Source organism: Hemicordylus capensis, chromosome 2, assembly GCF_027244095.1.
Source record: "Hemicordylus capensis ecotype Gifberg chromosome 2, rHemCap1.1.pri, whole genome shotgun sequence".
Lineage (NCBI taxonomy): Eukaryota > Metazoa > Chordata > Lepidosauria > Squamata > Cordylidae > Hemicordylus > Hemicordylus capensis.
Genome location: NC_069658.1, coordinates 64,641,620 through 64,651,785, shown reverse-complemented (window position 1 = coordinate 64,651,785; position 10,166 = coordinate 64,641,620). Strand labels below are relative to the sequence as shown.

At 41.3% G+C, this 10,166-nt stretch overlaps 1 long non-coding RNA gene across 1 annotated transcript; it reads right to left on the bottom strand.

Annotated features, from left to right (window-relative positions):
- Window positions 1–3,016: 3,016 nt before the first annotated feature.
- Window positions 3,017–9,093, bottom strand: LOC128346687 (uncharacterized). Its single transcript, XR_008317133.1, has 2 exons — window positions 5,248–9,093; window positions 3,017–3,208 (listed from the first exon to the last, which is right to left on the bottom strand). It is a non-coding gene; the product is annotated as an uncharacterized LOC128346687 (long non-coding RNA).
- Window positions 9,094–10,166: the final 1,073 nt, after the last annotated feature.

The window sequence follows — 10,166 nt, the reverse complement described above, 5'->3', positions numbered from 1 at the left end:
TGTATCTTTCCCATTTCTTAGAAAAGGAGACAGTCCCGTAGAATCATCTATGGTCCCCAAGATATCTTTCCAGTTAGTGGCTATCTTTTGTAAGATTTTTAACATCACTTCTTCAATTAACCATATAGGGTATAATAGTACCTTCAATGGTTTTTTCCCCAGTTTACTCAATTTCACTGTTAGCAGCTTTTCCAAAATGAATAAGGAGGTCGAAACAGCTGATGACACTGTGTCCTCAGATGGGCCCTCATGACCCTTTAAACAGGAGAAAATAACCTCAGAGTCCTTCATCAGTTTTCCCCATAGTACATAAAGACCCTTCTTTTTCCATGCTGCCCAAGTAGTGAGACCCTCCTGGTAGCCTGTCTGCCCTTACTGATCCTTGCTTGCCCCCCTTTGGATGCCTCTCTGCCTGCGTACCATCTTTATTCATCACTACTATTCTTGTATACTGGCCTTCCTGATGTTATCCCCAGGCCTCAAAAGCTCTGTGCAAAACCTCTGTCCAGTGCCCTGAAAGAATCGTGGAGCAGGATTTACATCTAATTTTATGTGGCCTTTTAAATAAGGGTTGGAACATTAAGCCTTTCTTGTGGTGTATTAGTGTGTTTATATATATTGTTGTTCCTTTGCTGCTTTGTTGCACACACAAAAATAAATGAGCTATAAAAAGCTCTGGATCTTGAAATTAAATTCATAGGGTTCCCCCCACTCCATCCTGTCCATAGAGGACTCCTCATTACAATTTTTGAAAACCACTGCTAAATTGCATAATGTTGTTTGCATCTCATTTGTGTTCTGGTGCATCTCATTTGTATTCTGGAAAACAAAAGTGTATGCAAATTTACAAAGAACTACCCTGCATTTTTAAATATGCATCTACATTTTCTGATTATTTAGCAGTCAAGCAGTTGTGCCTTTTGAAGTTTCTTTGATTTCTTAATGAAAGAAGAGACAGTAACATCACAATATATCAGATTTCTTAAAATCCCAGATGTATTATTTAGTACTCTTATGCCCTACCTTTCCTCTTGCTATAACACAGGGGTTTCTAACCTGGGGTCCCTGGATCTACTGGGCGGGGGGTGGTCCATGGGATAGGTTCAAGTGGCCTATGGAAAATCTTTGCTACAGTGGCTGACATCCCAACTAATGAAGCAGGCATGATTTGAGGAACAGTGAGGGCATGCTGGGAGCCTTCATGCAGCTCCCCCAGTTCTCCTGCATGCCCACTGTTGCACCAAAGTCCTTAGAGTCCAGAGCTCACCCTATGCTCCCATTTGACAGAGTCAAATCATTGGTCAATGTAGCTCAGTATTGTCTATGCTGACCGGCAGCGGCTCTCCAAGGTTTCAGGCAGGAGTCTTTCCCAGTCTTACCTGGAGATTTCAGGGATTGATACTGGGACCTCCTATATGCAAAGCAGAAGCTCCACCACTCAGCTACAGTCCCATCCTCAATAGGATATAAGTTGTTCTAGTAAGGATCTGCCCACTTTCCTTTCACTTTCTCTACAACTGGACTAAATTTGGTTCAAATTGAGGTCCACCAGTTAGATCTCTTGCCCCTCAAATGTTCACACACACACCAACTTGGATTGGGGTGGATGATATCATCACAAACCATGCAGTTGTGGTGTCCCTATGTGTCCCTACAGCTGTAGTAAATTTGGTTCAAATTGGTTAGGCAGTTCACAAGTTAACCCATTTGTGCCTCAAAAGTTTATGCATCTGCCATCTTGAATCAGGGTGGATGACATCATCACAAACTATGCTGTTGAGGTGTCCCTGTGTGTCACTCACTACAAATGTACCTAATTTGGTTCAAATCGACTAGACAGTCCACAAGTTAACCCACTTGTGCCTCAAAAGTTTACTCGACCGCTATCTTGAATCGGGGTGGATGACACCACAAACAACGCCGTTGAGGTGTCCTTATGTGTCCCTACAACTGTACCCAGTTTGGTTCATATTGGTCCAGGCATTGCAAAGTTGATGGGAAGGACACACAGAAACATGGAATGCTGGGTGATCTCATAAGCCTACTAGAAAGTAGGCCAAAAAATGCAATAAATATGTTTTTTCCTGCTTTGTTTCACACACTTCAAAATACTCCATTGGCAAGCAAGTCCTAATTCTTGAAACTCCCAGCTTTAAATCAGAGTCTAAATTATGAAAAACGAAAACATGATTTGACATCATTTTCAGACTGAACAAAATTAATTTAAATGAAGGGAAGTAGAACAGCATTTCAAGAAATTATTATTAGCACGGGTGGAGTGGAGGGAATTACCCAAAGCTTAAAGTGTGCCGTCAGGTCGATTTCGACTCCTGTGGTTTTCTTTGGTAGAATACAGGAGGGGTTTACCATTGCCTCCTCCTGCACAGTATGAGATGATGCCTTTCAGCATCTTCCTATATCACTGCTGCCCGATATAGTACCACTAGGGATTCGAACTGGCAATCTTCTGCTTGCTAATCAAGCATTTCCCCACTGTGCCATTAGGTGGCTCTGTTATGTTTTCTCTACATGCTCTCTTTAGCACCATAGTTAATTCTTGGCTCATTGCACCATGCTAGAGTTCTGAATGTTGCATTGGACTCAGCAGTAGGATCATGGACATGTTTTGGCATATCTGTCAACATGTCCCTATTTTTCCATTCATGTGGATGGGAAAATAGGGACATGTTGGCAGGTATGATTTTGGTAGCCAAGAAGTTTTTTCTAGCAACACTGAGCCATAATGAAGTCAGATGAAGGCCCTAATTTGGTCAGCATATTTTGACATAACGTAAGGGATGGAATTTTTTAGACAGTTTTTCAGGTAACCTTCATTTTGCAGACCAGCAAAGTGACCGTTTCCTGTTGTAAACCGCCCAGAGACGTAAGTTTTGGGCGGTATAAAAATGTTTTAATAAATAAATAATAAATAAATTAAATAAAATACATAACATGATGACTCCTTGACAGGATTCAGAACTGACCGTGAAAAGCCTGTGCTTTTATAACATCTTGCAAACATATATACTTTTTATTTAATAATTCAGCAAATTCAGTTGCTGGCTCTCTTTGTGACTTTTTCCACAATACACACAGTGTTTCAGAGCAAAGGAGATTGTGTTCTTTTCTGTGCCATACATCAACAGGCTTGACATAATTCTGTCCTGCTGTTTTCTGTGCTTGAATAGAGTAGTATATCTTCAGTATCCTTGATGAAAAGGCATAGCATCAGGGAAAGAAGAACGAAAATTAATCTTTTCAACATAACCTCTACATTGTAATCTGTAAAACAGTAAACCTGTGCTATCTTCTGTGCTGTGTGGGCTGGATTTACATGGAGATGTCTGCTGGACGCAATCTACAATGCAAAAAGGGTTGATAGTACCCTTGCAATGTTGGAATGCACACTGTGTCTGTAATGATGTTGGTGCCAGCTTATCCCACTGACATAACAGTCACTGAGGCGCTTCACACAGTTGGTGTGAAGCGCCGGAGGGAGTTCTGTGGCAAGAGTGGGCTTAGCCCGCTCTCCCTGCAGATGATCAAACAGCCGCCCACACGACTGCCAGCTGTGTCTCAGAGTTGGTGTGGGCTGCGGGGATCAGGGGCTGCGTGGCCCCCAAAAGTTCCAGGATGCCCCGCACAAGTGTGTGGAGCATCCTGGAGAGATCCCCAAGCCTGGGAGGCTGCTTGCAGCCTCCTGGCAGGGGTCTCCTCATGTGCCACCATGGCGCGGAGCTGCACTGTAGTGGCACACAATCAGAAAACCCGGGTTAGCTAAGGGGAGGGCTACTTTGGCAGGCTAGACACCAGAGAACCACCAGGCTTATCCCGGTTTTCCCGCATCGTGAGAATAGCCTCACTGGCTGTGAACCAGTGTGGCTGGTCAGTAAGGGCAGGATGGACCCACTGCCACAAAATCAAACAAGCTAATAAAGGATCAAACCAACCAGCAGCTAGAAAAACCTTCAGAACAGGGAGCATCTTCCAGCCCCACCTCTGCCTGTTACTTCTTGTTTTGGTCTTACTGGCTGGAACAGCTGTTACACAAGCCGCTCCAACCAATCTGATTCCTAGGGGGCTCCTCCTGGCACTGCACCCAGGAAGAACAACAATAAATGGGTTTAAAATGCACCTCCTGGTTGCTTCAGGCAGTATATTTTAAATACATTTCCCCCTTATTCCTGGGGACAGCAGTGCTCCCCCACTCCAATGCCCACCAGCCACTACTGCTGTGAAATAATACCCACATAACACTGACAGGAACAGATGGTAGCCATTTCCTGCCCTCAGCAGATGGTGGGTCTAGAAGACCTCTAAGGTCCCTTCCAGTTTTATGATTCCCAATTTCAGTGACAGAAGGGTACTGCACCATTCATCTCACATTGGATCTTCAGGAAGCACGGCTAGATACAGTTTTATTGATGTGCACTGGTGTGTGTATGATTGCATCCTTTCCTGTCATCATATTTCATCCAGTTACATTCATTGTAATAGTATCTCCTCTATACAATGGCAAATGGATTATTTAAAAGTGAGGAGGGATTTCAGGACAGCAGGACAGATAATGTTTTAACACCAAACATTTTATGAAGGTTATGCGCTTAGGAACAAAAGTGGCAGAATTTGTCTCCTACTGTAACTGTTACTCTGGGGGTGGGGGACCAGTGGGATGCTGATGTTAGTAAATTTCATAATGTTATTAAATTTCAGAGTTTTAGGGAAAAAATAGTTAAATAAACATTTAATAATGCTACAGACTTCCTGAAGATGTCATTTACATTTTGATAAGATGAAAGTTAACATGGAAGTCAGAATGGAAGATTTTGATGACATCAAAACTCTCTGTCATTCTGAGGCTGTGCTCCTAAGTAGGCAGATTTTAAATTCTGTAGGAATGAGTTGGATTGACTTGTACTGCAGTGTGTTTAGGATCAAGTTAATGAAGCTATTCCCATGATCACCGGAAAGCGGGCTGAGCTTCCTTATCCCACTTTTCAGTGATTGTTGGAAGCACCCTCTAGCATGACAAATACTGTAAAAGATTCTTTCCCCCCCTAAGTGGACTGCATTACTGAGGCTTCCAATATGACATTTCCTCCCTTCACTCAGGAGGGAATTCTGATTGCAGTGAAATTAATGAATTTTTAAAAAGATTATTTTAGCTATATTTATCTACATATACATACTTTAAAAAAAGGATACATAATACTTCTTCACAATATAGGCAGTTTATTAAAGTCGTACCAAATTGCTAAGGGACCCTCTTCTTTACCTTTCCATGGAGTGGGGAAACAGTTTGAATGCTGAAAAGGAATATATATCAGTTATTCACTGGTGCAAATCAGAAGCCAATTTATCATTCCAGTGATGTATAATAATCCTTCTGGCAACTCCCAGTGCTTGAAGAATCCATAATTACTGATGTAGAGATAAAATCTATATGCCACAGTAGTGCCAGTATAGTTAAGATGAGAAGGCTGCCCAGAGATGTAAGTTTGGGCGGGGTATAAATTTGAGAAATAAATAAATAAATAGGTTTATCCAACATTCCACCATTATAAGCCCTGAACATTCTATTGCTTATAAAATCAAATGTATCTGTCCAATCTTCCTAAAATCTAGCACACATCAACAATGGGGCAAGGGACACTACCCCTCCAAATTTGGTGCAAAACGGTTGAACACTGGCTAAAATACAGCATTTTAAATTTTTAACTCCTAAAAAGAGGAGTCTTAGTGTTGGCAACCTTTTTGCACTGCAGATAATTTTAATGGGTTTGGGGTTTTTTGCCTTTTTAGAATTCCCCCAAAATTCAGCTCCATGCTGAACTAGTGCCTTTTGTTGGTTTGAAAACCATCTACCTAGTGATTTTGCCCAGTGAGGGTTCTGAAGTCAGAGTTGAGAGAGGCAATTCCTGGCAATTTCTAGTCAGTGATTTCCTAGTTCTGAATACAAGTGACCCTCATTATCCGCAGGGGTTCCATTCTCGGCTACAACCAAGGATAATAGAATGGCAGATAACAAGAGCTTGAGACAATGGGAATTGGGGGGTTAGGTTCCTGGAGAGCTAAAAACAGCTAAAATGGAAGAAATAAGAAAAATAAAGTGCCATACCATACTCTGCAGGTCTCCAGCTGTCCAGCAATGCCCCCCCACCCACCCACAAACCCACAATTTCAGCAATTTTCCATGAAAAATTGTGGGGATCTTTTTTATAAAGAGCCACAAAATTGCTCCTTTCAGCAAAACGGTGGCCAGAAATGACCTTGGAGGTCATTTCCAGCCAGCTAGTGATATGAACAGGCAGGTGGACGCCTTTTTAGAACCAGGGCCTGCTCTGAAACCCCCAAAAGCCAAAATACTAGATTGAGGCCTGTGTCTAGATTGTGATTCTGGCAGGAAGCTGAAACATGACTTTGATTTCTCTCTCTCTCTCTCTCTCTCAGCCAAGCCAATGAACAGAAATGTTATTCTTGAGGTTTGAGAGAGAAGAGGAATTTTCTCTCACTCTCCCAGCCTTGAAGCCGGTTGACTGCCTTGCTAAAAGCCTTGGGCTGCTTGTTGATTTGCTAAAACCAATCATGAGAACTAGTTTGACATAGGTCAAGTATAATCATATTTAGCTGATTTAGGAAATTATAAGAAACCATGTATAGATAAGTCTGCCTACGCTCTACTATGGGGGACATTATGTTCATATAACACTGAAACCTTTCCCCCTTGCTTATGTAACATTTTCTGTCCTTCTAACATATTTCTCTGGGTTGAAGAACATCATCATCATCATCATCATCATCATCATCATCATCATCATCATCATTTAAATGCTTTTATTAGTTTAAAATGTAGAAACAGAAAATGTTATATCTCTGAGACATAGCCATACTTATTCACAAGTACAAGCTCTTTTCCATCATTCCCCATACATAGGAAAAATACAATAAGAATGGTTACATATGTGAAAGAAAAAAATATTAGAATAACAGATCTCGTAAATCTAAAAATTTAAAATCTAACCTTCAGTAAAGGGTTTTGAACCTCACAAGAAAGACTCCCCTTGGACCAGCTGAACGTCCAACCATCAAGTAATTTGAGAAGAAGAGAACCAGTCCAGCCATGACAGAAAGAAATTAAATCATACAAACATCGACAGTGTTCTGCACCAAGCACCTCCTTCTCGCTCACAAAAGACCAAAAGGTATCATTAAGTGTTAAAGATTAGCTTCTCCAATCCATAAAGGAAGAGCAAGAGGGGAGAACAAAAGAATCAGGAAACAAGAAAAGGATTTTAAAAATTTATAAAAATAGGTAAAAGAGCAGCAGTCAAATGAAAGAGAGATACTATTTAAGCCCATTTAAATGAAACCTTCATTAAATATTCACACGAAATCTACCACCTACTGATCCACTCAAAACAGCAGATATTAATTTCCTCATTCCAACTCCATCCTCTATTCTGATTTAAAGCCCACATAATGGAAGAAAGAAAGTTAAAAGTTATTGAATAATGCTCAGATGCTACAATCCTAAGTTTAACAGAAAGAAATGAATTTTAAATGTTTACAACGTTCCCCAATGCTAAATTAAAAAGGAAAATTTTTGTAAGGTAGTCTTAAACCCTCTGTTCCTTTCTGTCCCAGCTTCCCTAAACAGCAAATTCCAATCTAATGATTTATGCAGTGAGTACAAGTTCTAGGAATAATATTGTTTATTAAGCTGATGGACAGAAAAAATCCAAGATAAATGACCTATTTCAAAAAGAAAGTTTCTGCTCTAAACATCCCCAGTAAATAACTATAAGTTCTGTTCAGCTACTTCTATCTCTCTAATTATGGATTCATAGTATAAACAACAGAAGAAGGAATCTAGACATAGTTTCTAGGAGTGTGCACGGAACCAGCTGGCCTGGTTTGGTTTGAGTCTGGACTGGACTCAAACCAGACCGGCCAACTTCAGTCCAGCCCCCATCGAACCCCCGCCCCCGGTCTGGTCCAGGGGGTTCTACAATATATATTTTTTACATTTTTAAATAAAAAAATTAAATTAAAGTACCTGTAGCCCCTTCAGGGGTATTTTATCCATTTAATTTAATTCCCAGGCATCATTTACTTCCCAACATCAGAGCCACACAGAAAGAATCCCAAAGGAAATAAAGTAGATACTATTGAAAATCTTCAGCAGTCCATCATGGGGTTAACCTAAAAATACTCTGGCGGATTGTGGGGGGATAAATAAATAAATAAATAAAAACTATGGAGTGCCGATAAGCAGAGCTGAGTCAAAACATCACCGGATCTAACTCCATACACAGGAAAGCTTACGCATGGGAAAATTTGTTATTAGACTTCAGTGAAAAGCAGAAAAGGTCTATGCTTTCTATTTTAATCATTCTAATTTCAAATGTTGAACTTCAAGTCGGATCTCTGTAAAGTATTTGCAGTACTGGATAATATTTACTCCATCAGTGGTAGTGGAAAATGTTCATTCAATTAATAAACAGCAGGAAATTAAGAAATTGCTGGAGCCCCAAGGCATACTAAAATGATGAAAATCTTTTCTTTCCCTTCTTTTCCAAACTCCATAATCCATAATCCATTGTTTAATAAAAGGAAGGCATCCAAAGCTAAAAATTTTGGGGGGAAATCCCCTTTCCGTTAACAACTAAAATCCCAACTTTAATAGTATCACAGAAGGTTCCAAAAACAGGGGCTTAAAGAAAACTACAATATTCAAACTTCCACATACATGCTGTGGTCAAACTGCTAAAAGCTAAAAAAAACCTCCTTCTCTATCTCAGTTCCAATAATATTGCTAAAAGTTCCAAACAGACTGAGAGTAAAGAACTTAATTACCAGCCATAAAACACTTCTATTAATGCTGAAGTTCCAGTGCTGTGATTAGAGTTCAAAGTAAAAGTAATTTGCCATTAAGCCTCCAAACGTTTTGCAGAAACCACTCACAGGGATTCTTCAAAGTACAACTAAGAAATGGTTGAAATGTAATGCTGGGCTCTGTGAAAACTTAAGCAGGGGGAAAATCAAGCATGGGTCATGCAAAGTTCTATTTCTCTCCCAGTCAATCTTCCTCTTAACACCATTTCATCTACTGGGGTGGGGGGGGGGTCCATGGAGGCTCAAAAAAGATAAAATCAAAATATCAAAGAGAGAAACGCAGGGAATCTTGTTAACTTAAATTCCAGTGCTAAGCCATGGTCATCTCAGAGATTTAATAGGAAAGAGAAAAGAGATAAAAATGTGGCAAGGTCATTCTTCACAAGGCTGATGATAGTCTCTCTCTGTTCAGCCTGATGCTCCAGAACTCATCCAGAGTTCTCCAGACTTTTCCAAGCCTGGAATCTCCCCAGACTCCCCCAGCAGGGGGGCAAGCTCTGCAAACATTCCGATCTTCATCTTACCGATGAAAGATAGTTAGACCAAATGGGAGTAAAAACACCCGAGAGAGGTTAGTCGGGTGCTTCCTTCCAGAACGCCATCTTTGCCCCTCCTCTGGGCTGAAGAACATCAACAAGGATCTGAGATGACTACAAGACAGGGTTGGCTGGACCAAAAAAAGGTGTCTCTATCTTGAACTTAATCAAACAAAGAGCCAGACCAAGCCCCTGATTGGCTCCTCACCAATCCTCCTCACTGTTCCCCGAGTCCCTCACCACCTGAAGGGCGAGAGAGGGACTCGGGGAACAGGGCCAGAGTTCGTTTATCAAATTGGATACACCCTGGAGGAGGTATAAAAAGCTGCTGACAGCCATTCATGGGGGAAGGGTAGGCATGGGCTTACTTCATAGAAGAGGCACCATGTAACCCCTCTCCTTTAAAAAGAAGAAGGGGAATGCTAGGTGCTGCTTTAATTGAAAATAGTACTGTGCAGCCCTCTCCCTGCACCTTCAGAGCCAAGTCACCCTCCCACCAGAGTAGCCAGCAGAGATCTTTCCAGCCGACGAGGAACTGGTAAATACTGCCCAAGACATGCCTTCACAACTAACCATTTCTGATTAATACACCTGCCTCCCTCCCCCTTATCTACCTCCCTCCTCCCTCTCCATTATGTCCCTGGATCTTCTCTCTTACCTATCCTGAGCTCCAGTGAAGTCCCTGCTGCAGCCATTATTTGCCAGGTGGCAAGAAATGGCATCTGTCTCCCTCTC